General features: G+C 40.8%; 1 non-coding gene across 1 annotated transcript; it reads right to left on the bottom strand.

Moving 5' to 3' along the window:
* Positions 1–10: 10 nt before the first annotated feature.
* Positions 11–171, bottom strand: LOC113292060. The gene has a single exon (XR_003331693.1). It is a non-coding gene; the product is annotated as a U1 spliceosomal RNA (small nuclear RNA).
* Between the last annotated feature and the right edge of the window lie 21037 nt (positions 172–21208).

The raw sequence follows: 21208 nt of genomic DNA, 5'->3' as shown, positions 1-21208 counted from the left end.
TGAAATATTGGCAGGGGCCGCACGGACGCGTTCCCCTCAGGAACAAATTATGACGTAGACTCTCCCTCAATGGGGAGATCTTAGGCGAGCGCCCTTCCAAAGTGCAATGGAAGTCACTAACCTAGGCCATGATCCTTCATGATCAATCATAGACCCCGTCCAGGTAAGTATGTTTTCAAAGCACATTTCAAGCTTCTCTTATAGGATCCTTTTCGTTATCAGTTTTCCTGACTAGCGAATGTGGGATTACTATTACCTTTCATTGGTGAGGTTGAGAGGCTTGGGCTTAGTTCTTCTTACCAACACAGCTACATTACGCCCAAATTGCAGTATGTATCTTCAGAATATGTGTTGATTCCTTTTGAACTGGAAATCACTGAAAAATACAGTCCATGGAATGAGTTACTGTACAACTGTGACGGTTAAAATCCAATTGACTTGTTAATAACTTACACTGTGATGGGAAGTATTCTGCAAACATAGAAAACTAGTCTTCGTGTAGATCTGTTATCGTTTCTTTGTGAAAACTAACTTGGATAGATTCCTATTTACATTGGCTAGTTTTCAAAATTGTGTCGTGTTCTAACATTTCCAGTTTTCTGTAAAGACGGCCGATAGTTTTCTATCCTGGCTAAATTGGGGCCTATGCCACTTAGTTGGGGCCTATAACTACATGACAAAATAGAGCCATTAGGAAGTAATTTGTAGAAACCCCTTATCTATTTATGTTAATGCCTAATATGCTCTTATTAAATTAGTGATGATTAATTAAGTTAGTATTAATTAAATTAATTAGTGTTTGAGTTTGATTATAGTGTTAGGATTAGAGTAGAAATTCATTTCCTCTTTTAAGGTTTGGAGGGAAAGAAGAAGTAGAGGGAAAAAAGAAAAAAATTAGAGTTTGTGATTTTCTTAGCAAAAATGAAACTTTATAGTGATGATGAAGACTCTAGTAGTGATGAAGAAGTGGGTGCATCAAATTATCATGATTTCGATCCTACCGAATTGGATAATTTGTTGAAAGAAGAAGAGGATGTCAACCAAAGAATGCTTGAGGATATTATTCAAGCACAAGAACAATTTCGTCGGGAAGAAGATGATAATGCTCTTAATAAACAGATATGAGTTGTAATGATCTAGAAACATGTATTTGCATGTCCCAATCGTCCAAAAAGGGAAAAATTTTCAAAACTTTAACCCGGAATCGGTTTATTCGATAACACTACATAAACCGATTCTGGGTAAAATCCCCAAATCAGGTACAAAAATCGGTCTTTGTTCATCACCATATGAACCGATTGTAATAAATTTTTGGCGCAATGGGTACGTGACCGGAATCGGTTTTTGTTGGTGTTGTTCATAACCTGATTTCTTCACTTGAATAATCACGTAAGTCGATAATCGGTTTATTTTCGTGTATATGTAATCCGATTTTAAAGTTTCAGGAGAAATGTGAACAACAATCGGATTATATGACACGAGACATGAATCGATTGTGGACTTTGAAATTTTTTAGACAAATATTAAATCGGTCTTTATAGTTGCACATATAAACCGATTGCGAGGAATCGGTTTAATCGACTGTAACATATAAACCGATTTTGAATCATCAACTTGTTGATATTTGTTGTAGATTGTCGTGGCGTTTGAAGAAGATCAACCCAAAGTTGTATCTCTGTTGGGTCCTGATACCTCTTCCCACTATTTCACCGATTTGGAATGGCAAGATAGAAACGATGCAAAGCAATGGTTTATAGACAAGGGAATAGAGATCAAATGCTCCTTAGTTTCAGGCCGTCATTCAAGTGAAGATCGTTTGGAAATTGTTTGTGAGAGAGGTGGAAAGAAAGAAAGTCACTTGGCAAAGGAAAGACTGTACGTGAAGAAGACGACAAGGGAATACATTACTAAATCAAAGAAGTGTGGTTGCCCGTTTAAGATTATAGTTAATAGACCCAAGAGACCCGATGGTAGTAAGGTATACAAGTTCTCTAAAGTGATGAATGGTTTTCACAATCATGATGATCCTGAATCTCTTGTTGGACACGCGGACGTTTGTGGGTTGAAACCACATCAATTGGAAATGGTGAGGTCGATGAAAGCGTGTAAACCAAGTGACATCCTTAGGAAGATTAAGGAGGATGATAAGGATAACTTGTCCATTTTGAGGAAAATTTACACGGCAAGAGCAGCCTTTAGGAGGAGGTCATGGGATGATAGAGCGGTTATGGAACAATCTCAATGGTTATCCGATCAACACGGATACACAATGAGGAAGCAAGTATTGGAAGGCAAAGTGACTCGTATTTTCTTGGCGCATCCGGAGATGATCAAGTTGGAACAATGCTTCTATCAAGTTTTGTTAATAGATTGTACATATAAGACCAACAAGTACAATAGGTAGTTGTTAAACATTGCTTGCCATACTTCAGACAAGCAAACTTTCACGGTAGCATGAGGGTTTATGGATCAGGAGAATGATGTGAGTTTTATTTGGATGCTAGAGACCTTGAAGGAGATATACCGTGGCGATCAAACTTCGAGGATCATAGTAACAGATAAGGACCAAGCACTAATGAATGCCATTGGAGTGGTTTTTCCGAACGCTAAGCATTTTCTTTGCACATGGCACATACAATGCAATATCATAAGTAATTGTAGGGGTCATATCCAAAATCCAAAGCCACAAAAAAGGTACCACTCGTGAAAAGGCCGAAGATGAGCGTCTTCAAAAACTAACTTCGAAACAAAGAGAGGAGGAAAAGAAAAAAAGGCAATCGGAGTATGAAGCGAATGGGTTACTATGGAAGGCTTTTCAACATCATTGGGATTTAATGGTACACTCAATGTCCGTGGCCGAGTTCGAATCCTACTTGGAGAGTTTTATTGGTCTATGGAAGAAAGATTACGAGAAGTGTGTGGCTTATTGCTTGAAGGAATTGTTGGATCCGTACAAGGAAAAATTTGTGTATGCTTACACGTACCAACACTTGCATTACAAGAATGAGGCGAGAAGTATCGCGGAAGGATCTCATGGACGTTTGAAAAGCTTGCTCCGAGGGAGCCAAAACACCGTGGTTACATTACAAGAAGCCATCCATGAATACACCAAGGCCGATATCATCAAGATAACCACTCAAATGGAAGAGAGTAGGATGAAAATCATCACAAGCTACAAGGAACACCATTGGTTGATTATAAATTTAAGTTATAGGGTGTATCACTGGGCAATCATTTCTATGATGAAGGATTACAAATATTATGTGGATAAGGAGATGGGGAGAAGAAGAATTGAATGCTCATGTATGACGATGACGGCCTTCGGATTTCCGTGTCATCACATGATCGTGAAGTACCAACAAGGAATTCCTTTTGAAATCATTGATCCGTTTTGGAAGCAACTTACTTTCAAACCACCCCCAACCGAAGAACCACTCGAATCCTTTGTGGACACGGATATTGGAAGGGAAATCATCGAGAAATTCGTAAAAAATGATGGCTTGGGAAGAAAAGTTTTGATGTACGACTTAAAACTAGCCGCAAACCCCCATATGGTACCGGTCGGAGAACCAACGGTGCTACCGCCTACGGGAAGACCACCTACCAACATGGATTGGAAGGAAGAAAGGAAAGAGTTTAAGATTGCAATGAGTGCCGACAAAACCCGTTATTGAGTCATGAAAGAATCGTTTGTCAACATGAGCATGAAGACGCTAAATATGAAGAGGTGAAGGTTCCAAAGAAAAGGGGCCGACCGAAGAAGGGGGAAAGCGGGACAAGTAGCGCACAAGCCAAGACAAATGTTTCAAACTTTCCTTCACAAATTGAGAACGAAGAGGCACCGGCTAAGAGGAAAAGGGGTCGACCAAAGAAGGGAGAAAGCGGGACAAGTAGCACACAAGACAAGACAAATGTTTCAAACGCTCCTTCACAAATTGAGAATAAAGAGGCACCGGGTAAGAGTAAAAGGGGTCTACCAAATAAGGGAGAAAGTGGGACAAGTAGCGCTCCTTCGCAACATGTGGATCTAATCGATCCTTCTCAAGAGACTCAAGCGCCAAACAATCTATTCGTTCCTTCTAAAGAGAGTCAAGCGAGTACAACACGAGTATCAAGGTTACATGCATGGAAGGGAGAAGCAAGACAAAAGGGTTCTATGGTGACTCTAAGGGCCGCTCTTGGTGATGGAAGCACTCCTAGGGATGAACGAGGTATACCCCATCGAACTTGTTACACCATATTCGAGGAGTATTACTTGAAACTTCCTGAAATAATTAAGCCATATGTGTTATACTCCAACGACGTGGATGCGGATGGGAATTGTGGTTATCACATTGCATCGGAACAAATAGGCCATATAAGTTTGACGGACGATGAGAACCTAACCCAATGTCAATATTTTAGAAAGATGACGGCCTTGCGCCTACAAGAAGACAAGGAATTTTATATATCGATGATGAAGGAAGGAAAAACAAGACAAGACAAAGAATGGATTTTTGAAAAATTGGTTGCTAGAGTACAAGGGCCAAGGGGGAATGGACCAATTACCCGAGACCATTGGATGCGTATGCCTCTATGTGGTCATCTCTTGGCGGAAACGTGGAGTTGCGTTGTTTATCTATTTGGTAAGGGATCATGTTATACATACGCACCAAAATACACCATTTGGGATGAATCACTTAAGGATCGGAGAATTGTTTTATTCAACCATAACAACATACATTGTATCGGTCTTAGAGTACGTGATGATTGTCCATTACCACCGGTAGATGGGTTTCATGAGGTCTCGGAGGTCACCAAGGAGTGGCTAAAAAAATACGATCCCAACATGAGGCGATGGGAGGAATTGATCGTGGCGGATAAATTCGATGGTCTCTATTTGTTGGAATGAGTATTTTCCTTATGTTAAAAACTTGATCTATCAGATGCTTATATTTTGTCGCTTTCTTATATTGTATTTTGCAAACTTGAACCAACCTTAATGAACGAAAGTGGTTTCTTTTTTTTGGGTAACTTGGGCTCATTTATAGAAATTTGTAACAAAATCGGACTTCTTATTCATTTATAGAGTCTGATTCTGGATTTAGTTTGTTGCAGCTTTTTTAGAATCGGTTTATATGGAGGATAATGTAATCCGATTATTGGAAGAAAGGGTACATAGATTTTTAACTAAACAATCGGATTACATATGGTCCAAAATGATCCGAACAGGAATCCTAAATCGGTTTATATGTGTATTAATGTAATCCGATTATAGTTGATGTTCATCACATCAACCCAGAATCGGTTTATATAGGTTCACATTAAAATCCGATTAAGATTACAATCGGATTACTGTGCTGAACATATAAACCGATTCTGGGTGGATTTTCAGAAAACTTGATGAGTGAATTTTTAAGATTTAGAGGTAAATCATTGTAAAGTATCTCTTACAAGGAATGGTTTAAAGGGATTTAACTAAATCACTTGAATTGTCTGTTTTTGGGTTTTCTTTTTACAAACAACAAAAGAAGATTTTAATTGTTTTTTGTGATTGATTAAGATTTAGTTTTGGTATTGATGGAAATTGAAAAATAAATTGGGTTTTGATTAATGATGGTTGTATTTGTTAATTAAGTTATGATTTTGTATTTGTATTTGTGTTAGAATAATTAAGGTTTCTTTAAGGGTTAGTTTAGTATTTTTTACAATATTTTAGACACCCCTTATCATTCTCTATTGGGTGGATGAAGAAATCCATAGGCCCCAATTAAGTGGCATGGGCCCCAATTTAGCCAGATTTTCTATGTCTTAAACAGTTTTTATATGTGAAAACTACAGACAGACCCATTTTTCAGATTTTTTCATTGTCAAACCCACCGTCCGAAAACTTCATGCTCGCACCCATTATCTCGTTAAAAATTCCTCAGACACCCATAGTTTCCGAAATTGTGTTTTCATTTTTCTTCAGGCTAAACTGCGTTTTTTTCTTTTAGTTTAAGAGCAACTGAAAGAGAGAAAAAAGAGTTACCATCGGGATCGATTCATATTATTTTAGATCTGGAAAGAATTGTATGTTTCAATCTAAATAATCAAATCACCGACTCATATTCATCCAAATCTGGAACATCTTGTTCGATTTCAGGAAAAATCAAATTGACATCGATTTTAGGTTTCAATTTGTAAGCATTTCGTTTTTTTTTTCATCGTTAATGAAGCAATTAGGGTTTACTGCTGGTTAGGGTATAACACTCATGGTTGTTGGTAGCTGGGCTAAAGATGATTCAAATGTCATCGGCTGGGAAAAGAACAGTACCATCATCCGCAACGGGCGGTCGAATTTCATCCTTGAGACGGGGATTGTTCCTGAACTCGTCGAGTGTATAAGATTCGAGCCGGGGAGGCGATTCGCGGATAGGTGATTCGTTAGACATTGTAAGCAACAGAGAGACTAAGAGAAAGGAAAGAAAACAGTGAAATATGGGATTCTGGGGCGAGGTCTCTTCTATTTATAGGAGGGTAAAAGAAGGCGCAGTTACTGAGCAGATTAGTAACCGTCGTATCCTAAAGGTCGTAAGCATTAACCGCCCATAATTCCCCAATGATAACCGCAGTGTATCAAGAGTCGTGAATCAAGACTGCCCATAACTGCCTATTGCAACCGTTGCGTCAACAGGTGACTGTTGTCACCGTCCCTGACCGGTCAAACAGTCAGGGGACTAATGTTGATAAATGAAAATAACCAATCCTAGAATGGGCGGCCCCTTAATCCATTAAGGGTTCCCTTTTAGGATAAAGAGGCTTGGGAACTAGGCCAAACCCATTAAGATAGGGAGGTCCTAGTTTACCCAAGATTATAAATGGACAGTTGGGCTTTGGCCTAAAGTGGGAAGCCCTTTAGGGTTTGATATTAACTTAAGGAAAGGGAAATCGCAGTTTAGTAATACGATAATCTTATGGGAACTTATTCATAAGAGGGATATTATAAAAGGGAAAGAAGGTACACCTCTTAAGGCATCATTAATTTCCCACTACTTCCCTAGACCTATCCTCTCCTTGGGAGTACTTTCTGTTATTAGGGCTAGTTCCTCCTTCCCACATTTTACACATCAACATTGCGACCACAGTGGGAGGTTCTTAGCCTCTTTTCCAGCGTGATACTCCCAGGTGCGAGTCAGGAAGAACCAGCAGGCGGAGAAGTACCTAAACCGGATGGCGTTTCCGTAGAAGACGTACATGGGGAAAGTGATGACGAGATACATTTCCGAGCGGTAGTCACAACACCTATCGTACAAGGGGCAGGAGCATCCCAGGGTGCAGGAGCGCTCCGGAAGAAAGGAGAAATGCTTAAAGAGAAAGCTGTAGATGAGACCAGCGAGAAGGAGATGTACGAAATACAAGAGGAGTTAGACGCGTCCATTAAAAAGCAACAGGAGCTGCGCGGACGTCTGAAGCGAGCAAGGGAACATAGCGCGGTGGACACTAAAACAGTCGGCACAAAAAACACAACTCCGAGTATGACAGAAGACGCGATCTCCAAGTATCTGGAGGCCAATTACCGAGTAACTAAGCACAACGTTTACGATTCACTGGAACCCCCGTACTCTGCGGAGGTCGCTGACCACCTATATCCCGAGGATTACACATCACCAAAATTCAAGACATATGGAGAAAAAGGGAATGCGCGGGGACACATGACCCGCTTCATATCAGCGATGAATGCGTACGCTCAGGATGAGAGTCTCTGCATGAGAGAGTTCCCTAAGTCACTTACGGACAATGCCTTTACCTGGTATGATAACTTGAAACCTGGAAGTATCAGCTCATGGTCCGCCGTGGTACAAATCTTCCTGAAGAAGTTTTACTCCGCACAAAGAAGAGTCACAACAATAGATTTGGGAAGGTGCACCCAACGGGTCGGAGAAGAGATCGGGAAGTATATCACCCGCTTCCGAGATTTCACACTGGAATGTCATTAGGACATCCCGTAGGAGAGCTTGGTGGACAGACTCAGACGGTAATGGGAATAGTACATCTGATGATGAAGATCAGACCTATCAGAGCGCTCACTCCCTTCTACGTGCTTGAGGATGATGCCAAATTTCATGTCCTATTAGGGAGAGGATGGCTTCTGAACCACTAAGTAGTAGCATCTACATATCACCAGTGTATCAAGACTAATATTGGAGGAAAATAATTCCGGATCCCAGCTACAAGTAATCCGTTCGGTCCAGAGGAGGCTTACATGGCAGATACAGTTTTCTACACACAACCGGTCACGGACCAAGGAGAGCAGTCGGAGCGTTTCACTACCCTCCCCAAGTAGGAAGAGTTCCAACCTGAGGCGCAAACGAAAGGAAAGGCTAAATCGGTCTTTAGTCTATCTCGGATGGGACCTGCCACGGGGAATAAGAGGGTTGTAGTCGAAACAAAGAATAGTCAATTTAAACGCTTCTCACGACCAGAGGGCGGACATGTTTATCGCTTATAGCAATTAGCCGGGGAATCTTCCAATCGACAACATCACTGAGTTATGTCATCAGCAGACGAGGATATGATGGAAGCAACCCCAGTGATTGAAGATTTGCAAGAAGATGTGGAGTCTTTGATCTCGGAAGAAGAAATAATGAAAGGCTTACCTGAGGAAAAGACAAGACTCGATCCGACCCTCGATGGGTTAGAAGAAGTAAACCTTGGCACGGAAGATGAACCTCGTTGTGTACGCATTAGCAAGCACCTAGAAGAAGAAGAAAGGTCACAACTGGTCAACCTGCTCCGTGAGTATCGGGATGTGTTTGCATTTACACATGACGAAATGCCGGGTCTTGATAGCAGTTTGATTGCACACAACCTCAATGTCTCGCCCGAGTATCAGCCTGTTAAGCAGCGGAGGCGCAACTTTCCGGAGAAGATAGAGTTGGTGATCAACGAAGAGGTGGAGAAGCTGCTGAAAGCCAATTTCATTAAACCGAGCCAACACCCTTTGTGGCTGGCTAACATCGTACCAGTAGAGAAGAAGAATGGCAAGGTCCGGTGTTGTATCAATTATCAAGATCTGAACCGGGCATGTCCTAAAGATGATTTCCCAGTACCAAACATTGATATAATGGTAAATAACACATGCGGATATGATATCTTTTCTTTCATGGACGGATTTAGTGGATACAACCAAATTAACATGTCCGCAGAAGATGCGCAAAAAACAGCTTTCCAGACCCCATACGGGAAATTCTAATATACTCTAATGCCGTTCGGGTTGAAAAACTCGGGCGTGACCTACCAACGGGCAATGGTGGTTATCTTCCACGACATGATGCATCAAATTATGGAAGTTTACATAGATGATGTGGTGGTAAAATCTCGGGCACGAAAAGATCACCTCAGCCACTTAAGGCATGTCTTCAACAGATGTAGAAAGTATCACCTGAAGATGAATCCTCTCAAATGCGCCTTTGGAGTCACCTCCGGAAAATTTCTGGGGTTTGTTGTTACCGACAAAGGGATACAAACCGATCCGGATAAGGTTGAAGCGATAACTACTATGAGGTTGCCCGCAAATGTAAAAGAGTTGCAGACTTTTATTGGCAGAGTGTCTTATGTCCGAAGGTTCATCCCAGGGATGACACAACTGTTATGTGCATTCACACCGCTATTGAAGAAGAACAAGCAGTTCCAGTGGGGATATGATCAAGAGAAGGACTTTCATAATCTTAAAGAATGCTCAATCAGCGCGCGGGGTCTTGCGACCTCCCGTCAAAGGCGAGCCCCTCTACTTGTACACCGCATTTACCAATGTGGCGATCGGAGCACTGTTGGATCAAAACCTCGGCAACGACCAACTGTGCCCAATTCACTATATCAGTAGAGGGTTTAGAGATACAGAGTTTCGATATTCGAAGGCGGAGCAAGCATGTTTAACACTCATTTATGCCACACAAAAATTACGATCGTATCTGCTTGCTCATGAAACCATAGTGGTGGCAATATCTAATCCGATCGCTTACCTGGCGATAAAACCAGTGTTATCCGGCAAAACGGCCCGCTGGCTACTACAGCTGTCTGAGTTTGAGCTAAAATGTCAGAGGTCGAAAGGAGTACGCGGTAAAGCGCTCGCAGATTTATTAGCCGCGTTCCCAGGTATGGATATGACGTAAATAGGTGATGAAATACCCGGAGAAGTTGCGGAAGTCCAAATATCGGGTGATTTCCAGGTAAAAGAGGCGCATTTGGCACCACACCGAGCGGAAGCCTAGGAATTAATAGCGAGAAGAGGAAGCACCGTCATCGAGAATACTGGAAGATCTACCAATAAGCATGCGAACGCGTTGGCTACCTTAGCGGCCAAGCTACAGTTAAATGAAGCCGACGAAGGCACCATAGTGGTAAAAAGAAAGGCACTACCTAGCACATGGAAAGAAGATGCAGCGTTCGAATTAAAGGATGATTGGAGAACAACCTACATCGAAGATCTGACTAGAGAGGCGGACGATCAGTTACTTCCCGTTAAACTGTTGAAACAATTTGTTGTAATCTGAGGAGCGTTATACTTTCAAACATCCGGAGGTGCTCTATCACGATGTGTGGGAAAGCCAGAAGCGTAGGAAATACTGAATCGCGTCCATGAAGAATCATGCGGACAAACAGGAGGGATCCCGCTGTACCGATGGTTACAGAGGATGGGCGTATACTGTCCAAATATGGCAGTCCAAGCAGCGGTAATCCAAGATAAATGTGATGATTGTCAAGCGCCCCCACAACATCCGGAAATATGTAATGCGGAGATAGAGGACTGGAAACAACCTTACATAGACTTCATCTAGCACGAGCGCCTACCGCCAAATAGACAAGAAACGTTAAAAATTCAAAGGAAATCCGGACGATTCTTCATGAGTGAAGGCATCCTCTATAGGAAGAGTTTCGGGGATAAGATACTACGGTGTCTGTCACAAGAAGAGGTAGAGATAGTTATGGCTACGACTCACGATGCTGAGCACCAAGGTATGAGAAAACTCTTCCGATAGTTGCACGAAGGTGGGGGGTATTACTGGCCCACGATGGATTTTTATATAACCGAGCATGTGAAGAAGTGACAGCAATGTCAAAACCACGGATCGTTAATCCACGCCCCGCATACCTTGCTACATAGTGTCGTCACCCCATGGCCTTTTCATAGCTGGGGACTTGATATTATTGGGCCGATGCGCCCAACTTCATCCGGACGTCACAAGTATATCATCACCGCGACTGAATATTCTACCAAATGGGTTGAAGCTATTCCACTCCGAGACTACTCAGGCGCCACGATCGTTGCATTTATCAAAGAACACATCATATGTCAATTCGGTGCACCTATGATTATACGCTCGGATAATGGTACCTCTTTTGTTAATCAAACTATCATGGATTTGTTGAACCAATATGGGATCAAGTTCCACACCTCGACTGTCTATTATCCTCATAGGAACGGGCATGCCGAAGCAACCAACAAAACACTGTTAAGGATACTAAGCCGGACAGTGCATGATCATCACAGGAGATGGCATGAGCAGCTACCCCTTGCACTTTGGGAATACCGCATTTCCAGGAGAAGTTCAACTGGTGCCTCCCCTTATTCCCCGGTGTATGGAGAAGATGCAATACTGCCAGCAGAAATTGCAATACCGTCCGCACACGTGTCTATGGCCAGCCTCACTACCCCGGATGAGGTCAGTCGTTTCGCTCATCTGGATACCTTAGAAGAAAGACGAGCCTAGGCTGAACGTTTCGCGGATAAGTATAAGCAACAAACATCAAGATATTATAACCAGAAAGTGAAAGAACGAGTCTTCAGCGTAAATGACATATTGATGAAAATCGCACCACATGTCCAGCGTGATGAAAAGGCATGAAAATTTACTGCAAATTGGCAAGGTCCCTATATGATTAGCGAAGCAGCAGACTGCAGATATTACTATCTGAAGCGAATGAATGGCTCACGCATCAATACTCCTATCAATGGTAAATGGCTTAAAACTTATTACGCTTAAGTAACTTAATGCACGCCGGATGGCTGAGAAATAATAAAATAATTATCTTATATTATACTTTGAGTCACGTTAAATTCTCACGTACGACCCGATAGGACGCGCCAATAGTCCAAGAAAGGACTAAGCTCCGTGCATGGCTTAGATGAAGTGCACCAATAGTCCAAGAAAGGGCTAGGCTTCGTTCATGGCTTAGATGAAGTGCACCAATAGCCCAAGAAAGGGCTAGGCTTCGTTCATGGCTTAGATGAAGTGCACCAATAGTCCAAGAAAGGACTAGGCTCCGTTCACGGCTTAGATGAAGTGCACCAATAGACCAAGAAAGGGCTCGGCTCCGTGCACGTCTTAGATGAAGTGCACCAATAGTCCAAGAAAGGACTAGGATCTGTGCATGGATTAATAAAGTGCACCAATAGTCACGGAAAGGACTAAGGTTCTATACTTAGCTTGACGAAGAACGTCAGTAGCTCCGGAGAATGATAGTTTCTGTGCATGATCAATAAAGAACGCCATAAGTGTAGGTCCCGACTAATCCAAGTAATAAGATATTTCATAAAAGTAATATTCTTAAAGGAAATTAGCGCGCATGCGATACACATAAAATAACACAAATAATATGTTTATAAGCATCCGACACGACATAAAGAACAGATAAAATAATATACTCTGTGGCAGAATCCACTAAGTCAAAGAAATGAAGATAGAACTGAGTTCGCGCGCCTCAGTCGGCCACGAGCGACAGCCAAGTCGCCTTCTTTGCATTCCATCCGGTCACGAGCGTTAGCAAACGCCTCAGAAGCCTCATCCGCAGCCATCACATTTTCTATTGAATGATCGATCCGACTAGCACTCAGTCGATCTACATAAAGATCCATAGCATGGAAATACTGCATTTGGCTAACCCCAAATAATTCCTCATTCATGAACGAGTCGGGCATTACCAGCAACAGTAGCTTGCAACAATTCCATTTTTTGTTTCCTAAGGGACAAACATAAAGTACTGATTGATTCTTCAATTAGAGCTAAAACAAAACGGAGGAGAACTTTGGATTGGAATACTTAGGCTATATACCAAAAAAAAAAAAAAAAACGGAGAGAACTTTTAAGTTGATTCAGTTATGAGCATGAGACAATGTGTGATTTCTTGTTCTACATCTTGCATCATCACAAGCGCTTCTTCACATTGAATAGTAGCCACAGTTAAAGTTGCCCGCAAATATCCTAGCACGTGATCTACCTCATACAAAATCCTCTCAGAAGCATTATTCTGGCGAGCCATGTTGGAGGTCTCATCCTGCTCCTCGAATGCTTTATGTACATTTTCTTGCACAACCAACCAATGAGTCCGCAAAACTATCAATTCACTCTTCAGGACTAGCAACCGTTCCAATTCCACCTGTTTATCTGAAGGATGCACCAAGGCGCGTATCATGGACAAAGACAAGGCATAACCATGCATACGACGACTTGGAAGATGAGAAGCGTACACATCATAATCTGTGATTACCTGATCAATATCCATGATCATAATATTTATCTCTCGCAGCAGTCGATCAGCCTCATGGCGAGCGGAGACAACATCATCCAATGCACTCTGAATCCTGAAAGAAACTGGCCCGGACACTTGAGTCTTCCGAGTTGTTAAAAATATCTTGTACTGTTTGTCGAACTGAGCGCGCGCTTTTGTACGATTCACCATCCTTATCTCCCTAATCAATTCTATTTCGGCTCTCACGAGCCGCAAGCGATCTAGCTCGGATCCTCTCCTATACAGGGATACTAATGATGGCACAGAAGACAAAGATAGCACATAACCATGCAAATGTTCAGCCATGTAGAAAATAATATCATAGACAATGAACATAGTATAAAATGAAGACTTCATACTAACTAATGGTTTTTCAAATAGTAATTGTAGTAGTGGTAAAAACAGGGTCTTTTCAGACTTGTAAAGAAAACAATTTTTCTAGATTTAAATTAAACAGGCAAATAAATAAAATAGTTCAAACCTTTAGAGAAAATACCAAGACTAGGATTCCACCATTAACCAATTAAATAGTAAATTCTAAATAATATTCATGCAATTCTATCTTTAAAAATAATTCTAATATTTGCCTCAAATATATTTTTGAAGTAATAATTGTAATCACAAAGTATAAAACATCAAAAGTTTTTAAAACCCAGCATGCTTCATCAAAATAATTCACAACTATTCAATAAAAACTAATATTTTAAATTCAATTCCATGCAAATAATCAAATAATAATATTGCAAATAAATAATAAAATTAGAATTATACCAATCAATATGGACCAATGGCTTCCTCCGTCGTCTCGGCTAATGGGTTTAGCTCCTCATCCCAAAGACACACTCACAAGATGAATTCATGGCTAAAATAGGTGTTTTTATTGATGAATATAAGATGAAACAGAAATTTGCAACGCTGTAATGGTGTTACAGCGCCACTGTTACAAAGGGGTATGGTAATTTAAGACTGCTGTAAACGATAACTATCTACTGCTGTGAAACAACAACAGTGGTCTGAAAATAAGTCTGCTGAAGAACGACTGACTCTGCGAGTCTGTTTTTCGTGTTCTTCAGAAGCTTTAATGGCAGCAGCAGCAGCAGCGTTGTCTCCTCTATAATTGCTTCTCCTAGGCTCTCATCGACTCTAAACTCTCTCCTAAAGGTTTCTAAACTTTCTTTGATGTAAACCAACACTTATATAGCCTTCAGATTCCCTAGAAACTCGATCAAATTCGAGAATAAATCTCTTATTCTTCACGTGCAGTTTGAACAATAATTCCATCTGTCGATCTTTGTATGCGTCTGTGAGCTATTCTATTGCTCCCAAAATCTTCTCTGACTTGAACTCAACTGTTTTGAAGTATATCCCACGCGAGAATCTCTCCCAAATCTTTCAAACCAATTCAAAACCCTAAACAGGGACCGTGTGCACTGTCTTGACTTTGTGTGGATTTTCTGACTTATCCAGCCCAATTAGATGGGTCTAATCGCTTCTAACATGTCCCTTATGTCTTGTAGAGTCCGTGTGTACCAAATTTGCCCATTGAATCGCCTGCTAGGTCGCTCAAATCCTTGATCCAAAACTGTTGACGCTGCTGCCTTTTTTCCCGCCAAAATCCAGTTTTGAAACTTTGAAGATGACCTCCCCCTATCCAGTTCCGGTCTCCCTTTAGCAGATGCCTGGAAATGGGTCACCCCTTAGTAATTAGGTTACCCCTTATCCAAAATGAGAGTCCGTATAGTAATTTTCTCCCACGGGCGCAAAAACCATTTTTTAGCCAATTTCGCGGCAAAAGCTTTATTCTTCCAAAAACACCTACAAATACATAAAATAACCGAATAAGTACAATATCGAGTACTAACAATATATACAAATGAGCTATATTAGACACATAAATGCGTCTATCAAATACCCCCAAACTTATTATTTGCTAGTCCCGAGCAAATCAAAACTACAAAATAAAATCCTAACTCACTGTCGCAGGCATCGTCGATTGCATTTAGCGTATGCAATAAGCCTTTAAACCCCTAGGTGGCCCTAGTGGCCGAGTTATAGTCTCGGGAGGGCGTACCAGAGATATACCCACAAAACCTGTACTCCAGACCTTAGCTATCTACGCAGAACCTTGGAAGGCACTAAAGAATCTCCTTGGTTGGCATACTTATTGACTACAAGAAGAAGTACCCTGATGCGAAATTCCAATTGATGTACACGAGTTTGCACTCAAGCATACTAAAATTCACATAAAGTGACAGAGCTCTACTCAGATAGTTGCACTATGGACATCATATTCGGAGTCAAAACTAATCACATGGATAGATCAAGAAGATGGATATAGAAAAACATGTATGATTTTTTGATGTTTACTAAGTGAACGACGTTTCCCATATCTGTCTGAAGGCCTCCGCCAAAATGAACCTATCCTAATGGATTGAGATACTAGTCTGACTAATATCAACACACTGGCATATACAAGGGTACCATTGGTCGATAACCTAACTCTAGGTCAACACAACTGGCATATACAATGGTACCAGTGGTCGACTTTATTGAATTTATTCCTTTTGGTCAAATGGTCTGGTCTCAATTTCTTTCTTTCTTTTTTTTTTTTTTTTTTTTTTCATCTCTTTTTCTTTTTCAACTTTTTTTTTTCATTTTTTTCATGGTATCTCAATCACTCTAATTCACCCTAGCATTGGTAACAACTTGAATCGTGGGCCCCACCTATCACTTAGAGAAACATAGTTTAAAAACAAAATAAAATAAAAATAGAAGTGAAAAGGACTCAACGAGATATGGTGAAACTATCATGTTATTTCTAACATCTGAGCTCTGTGCTTTTATGAATAGACTCTTTAGATGTTTCCATCTAATCAGATTGGTTCCTCAAACTCCTACAATCAAAATGCTTCCATCCACTTAGATTAGTTAGTGCAATCCTCAATAGGCATAAATTTCTAGGCTCTGGAGTTTATTTATTGCAACTAAAAGCTAACAAAAAGTGTTTCTTCCCCACCCCCAAACTTAAATCTTACATTGTCCTCAATGTTCTAAGGATGAAAATAAAAGCATGAACAAGGAGAAACTATTACCACTGGAGGGAAAAGAAATAAGGAAGGATATTACCGTATCACATGAACGCGGGAGCCTCCCAGTAAATGCTAAATTTATAGTCATTAGCTAGACATCAAATACCTCAAAAAGAATTTTCACCTTCCAAAGTCGTATACCAATAGTCGAAATAATTGTGGGTCCATAAGACCAAATAAACTGCCACAAATAGGAGACAAATGCTCAAGATCAGAAAAATGAGCAGATAGAGCACAACCTGATCTAAAGTTTCTCGCAAGACAACTGGATTTATCTGAGGTGCCCACTTGGGCTTCATATGAGTGTCTCGGCAAACAGATTCATCCGAAAAACGGGTCTCTAACATTGGATTTTCTCCTGGACATTATCAGGCGGATCAGGTTGTGGAGTCTGAATACACTCAAGCGATACCTCAGATGCACTAGGCTTGAGTCCCAAGTTAGGGACTTCTATTGGGGATAATTGACAATCTCTACCCCCAAACTTAGAATTTTGGGTGCCTCTACAATGACTAGTCACAATGTTCCTAATTTCTAGACCATCGGGTTCTTGAAAAAGGTCAATTGCTTTCTCTAAGTCATAATCAGGTGGTTCATCCTCAGCTTGCTTCATATCTTCTATGGTCCACTCTAAGGCTTCCTTATTTTCTTGAAGCACGGTCTCTGGACTACTTTCCTGATCACTATCCAAATCGGAGGCTATAATCACAGGGAAAGACTCGGGTGGGCCTAAAAATGTATAATTAGACTCCAACTCAGGAGGCTCTTTTAAATAAGGTATTAAGATAGACTCAGAAGCTAGTAATGGTTCGAACCTATCTTTCCATATATCAATATCTAACATAGGAACAGAATCCAACAGAGCATTTACTTGTTCAATGTTACTATCATCGTCGAAATCCAGGCTAAAATGGGATAAAAACTCTCCAATGTATTTTCCGGTACGATGTTTGGTAATGACTCCTGAACTAAGGTTCCTATCATGTTCACCTCTTCAATACATGTGCTATCTAGCTCAGAATGTAGCTTGTTTACATTAAAAATATTCAGCTCAATAGTCATATTACCAAAAGATAGATTCATAATACCATTTCGACAGTTTATGATCGCATTAGACGTAGCTAAGAATGGGCGACCTAAAATCACAGGTATTTGGTTCTCTGGGTCGGGGACAGGTTGGGTATCTAGGACCACGAAATCCACTGGATAAATAAACTTGTCGACCTCAATAAGAACATCCTCGATCACACCACGAGGGATTTTAACGGACCTATCAGCTAACTGGAGTGTTATCTGGGTAGGTTTCATCTCACCAAGTCCTAGCTTAAGGTACACATGGTATGGCAGTAAGTTCACACTGGCTCCTAAGTCAAGCAACGCTTTCTCAACACGGTACTTACCTATTGTACAAGAAATGGTAGGGGACCCTGGGTCTTTATACTTAGGAGTAGTGGTATTCTGAATAATAGAACTCACATGACTAGCTATGAAGGCTTTCTTCTGGACACTGAGCTTACGCTTTCGCGTACACAAGTCCTTAAGGAACTTGGCATAAGAGGGAATCTGCCTAATTGCATCTAATAATGGAAGGTTGATATTAACCTGCTTAAAAACCTCCAATATATCATTAAAGTTGGACTCCCTCTTAGTCGGAACTAGCAGCTGGGGAAACGGGGCTCTGGGAACAAAGAGGCTCAACAGGACCCTCATTGGTCTCTTTGGAGACTCTATCAGTCTCCTCATTTTCTGGCTCAGCAGGGTGAACTACAGCATGTTCACTATCAGGCATGGCACCTTGTTGTCAACTTTCTTTCCACTCTAGGGTTGTGACAGCATTCACATGATTGTACGATTTCTCTCCTCTAGGGTTAGGATCAGTATGACTAGGGAACTTTCCATTTTCTCTCTCACTTATAAACTTAGCTATTTGTCCTACTTGAAGTTCTAACTTGGCAAGACTCTGGGAATTATTCTTCAATTCTTGCCTAGTTTCTTGTTGAAAGCTCATGTGGTTCTTTGTTAGCATTTCATGGTTATTTGCTAACATAGTGAGAGTATCCTCTAAGGTAGAGATCTTTTTCTCGGAAGTGTTTGAAACTGGGTTTGACCTGAAGAGTTCTTAAAACCAAAACCTGGGGGAGGCTGAGAATTGCTAGACTGGCCTTGATTCTGGCCCTTAGACCAAGAGAAATTAGGATGGTTTCTCCAACCAGGGTTGTAGGTTTCTGAGTATGGGTCAAACTTCTGACGGTTCTCAAACCTAGAGTTGTTATAGACAGCATGGGCTTGTTCTTCACTAACTGACCTTCCCAAAATGAATTATCGGGCTCTATTCCACAACTAGAGACTTGAGAGGCTCTATTAGGTTCAACAAGGGACCTATTTTTAGACTGGACCCATTTCCAAAGCTTCTAACCTTCTAGATAAAGCAGCAAACTTAGCATCTGAACCAAAACTTGTATCTACCACATTGGTGCTACTTCTATTGACCAAGAGTCTTTTAGGGGGTTCAACACAAGATTCCCACTGTTGGGATTTTTCAGCGATAGCTCCTAAGAAGGTAAAAGCATCATCAGCATTTTTACTAGTGAACTCACCAGCGCACATAGACTCAACCATGGCTTTGGTCGAATAGTCTAAACCATCATAAATAATCTGTACAAGTTTCATATTATCAAATCCATGGTGAGGACACTGAGATAGGAGATCATTGAATCGCTCTAAAAACCTATAAAGAGACTCTCCCTCTTGTTGCACACTAGCACTAATTTTCTGCCTAACAGCTGCAGTTTTATGCTTAGGGTAGAATTTCATATAGAAGGCAGCGATAAGTTCCTGCCATGTTTCTATGGATTCAGACGGTAGGTTGTTCAGCCAGGTCTTGGCTTTGTCTCTCAAGAAAAGGGAAACATCTTAAGTTTCAAGACTTCATCGGTAAGGTCCTTTATCCTAATTGTCCCACAGATTTCCTCAAAGTCCCTAATATGAAAATAAGGGTTCTCATCATCTTTTCCTAAGAATATAGGGATCATTTGAAGAATACTAGGTTTTATCTCAAAATTAGCCGTAGTGGCTGGCAATTTAATGCATGAAGCTCGGTTGGTCCTAGTTGGGAACATGTAATCTTTCAAAGTTGCCATCGCTGGCACAACAGAAGTACTAGGGGTACTTTCCTCACAAAGAGACAGATTCTCAAAACAGAAGTTTCCAAAAACAGGGCTCTCAAAAGAAGAATCTTCGAGCTCCCTGCTTAAATCAGAAGAACTACTAGGTTTTTCGCTAATCAATCGACCTAGAGTATCTCTTTTCCAAGCCCTATTAACAAAATCGGGCATACACTAAAAAGAATTCAAAAAGAAATAAAAAAAAAATCCTAACAGGAAGGTTCTAGCAATCACACAGCAGGCTGACTCGAATTTACCACAGCAAACCTAAAGATTTCTAGCAAACAACAAGCATGATGGCTCCACTTAGATTGTTTCTAGACCAGCTTCTAATCCTTCGAAAGGGAATTCGTTACAATTTGAGCAAACCCCTCTGGAATCAATCCGAGTTTAAGCAAGTTGAATCGAGGCGAGGGAAGCTCAGTGGAGCTTTGATACCCAAAACCTCACCGATCCAATGCGGCGCAGTCACGCATTCAACTCGCAGAAACCGTCAAGAACTTCGAGGTGTGCTTAAAAGAGTAACCAATATTTTTCGAATGATTGTCCTGTTAAGCTCGATACCCTATAGGTCTCTTTCTAGTCCAAATTTTAGGCTTAGGTTCGCTTTAGGTTTCGTTTTCCTAAGGCGGGCAAGAAGGGAGCGGTGATGAAATCCGAACCCTTATCTTATATGGTCCAGTCCTTGCCCTTTACTAGGAATTTAAAAACAGTCCATATTCAAGTCCTCACATATATTCACCTTAAGGAGTCCAGTAACCCGCTTGCAGGAGATTCGCGGGTGTTTAGAATTTACCTCCCGTACCAGACGGGCGAAGAACCGCTGAAGTCGACTCGGGCCACGACTCCTATGTCGTGTGCGAACCCGAGGGGCGAGGTGATATTGTAATCACCGTCCTTCCCTGCAAACAGTTTGTATTTAAGGATACCCTTCCGTAGGGTTTAAAAAAAAATAAAAATGTCCCAAAATTAATGTCCAAAGTCCATAAAAAAAAAAAAAAAGAAAGTCTGAAAAAAAAATTACAAAAATAAAAATGTCTCTTTTTTTTTTCTCTCTTTTATCAAAAAATAAAAAAAATTCTTCTTCTTTCGTTCCTATAGCTTTGCTTTTCGCTCCCAAACTTTAAGTAAATCACCACAAGCTTTGGCAAAATTGTCTTTCGCTCCAATCTTCAAAAATCTGCAAGGAAACAAAAAAACCAAAAAACGTAAAGAAGAACAAAAATAATAAAAAAAATCTAAAAAAAATGCTAACTAAACACAGGTCCGCGTCGGCGGCGCCAAAAATTTGATGGTTTTTCAATAGTAATTGTAGTAGTGGTAAAAACAGGGTCTTTTCAGACTTGTGAAGAAAACAATTTTTCTAGATTTAAATTAAACAGGCAAAAATAAAGTAAAAGAGTCAAACCTTAGAGAAAATACCAA

This window comes from Papaver somniferum, chromosome 6 (assembly GCF_003573695.1).
Source record: "Papaver somniferum cultivar HN1 chromosome 6, ASM357369v1, whole genome shotgun sequence".
In the NCBI taxonomy this organism is placed as follows: domain Eukaryota; kingdom Viridiplantae; phylum Streptophyta; class Magnoliopsida; order Ranunculales; family Papaveraceae; genus Papaver; species Papaver somniferum.
This window is presented reverse-complemented; position numbering and strand designations above follow the sequence as displayed.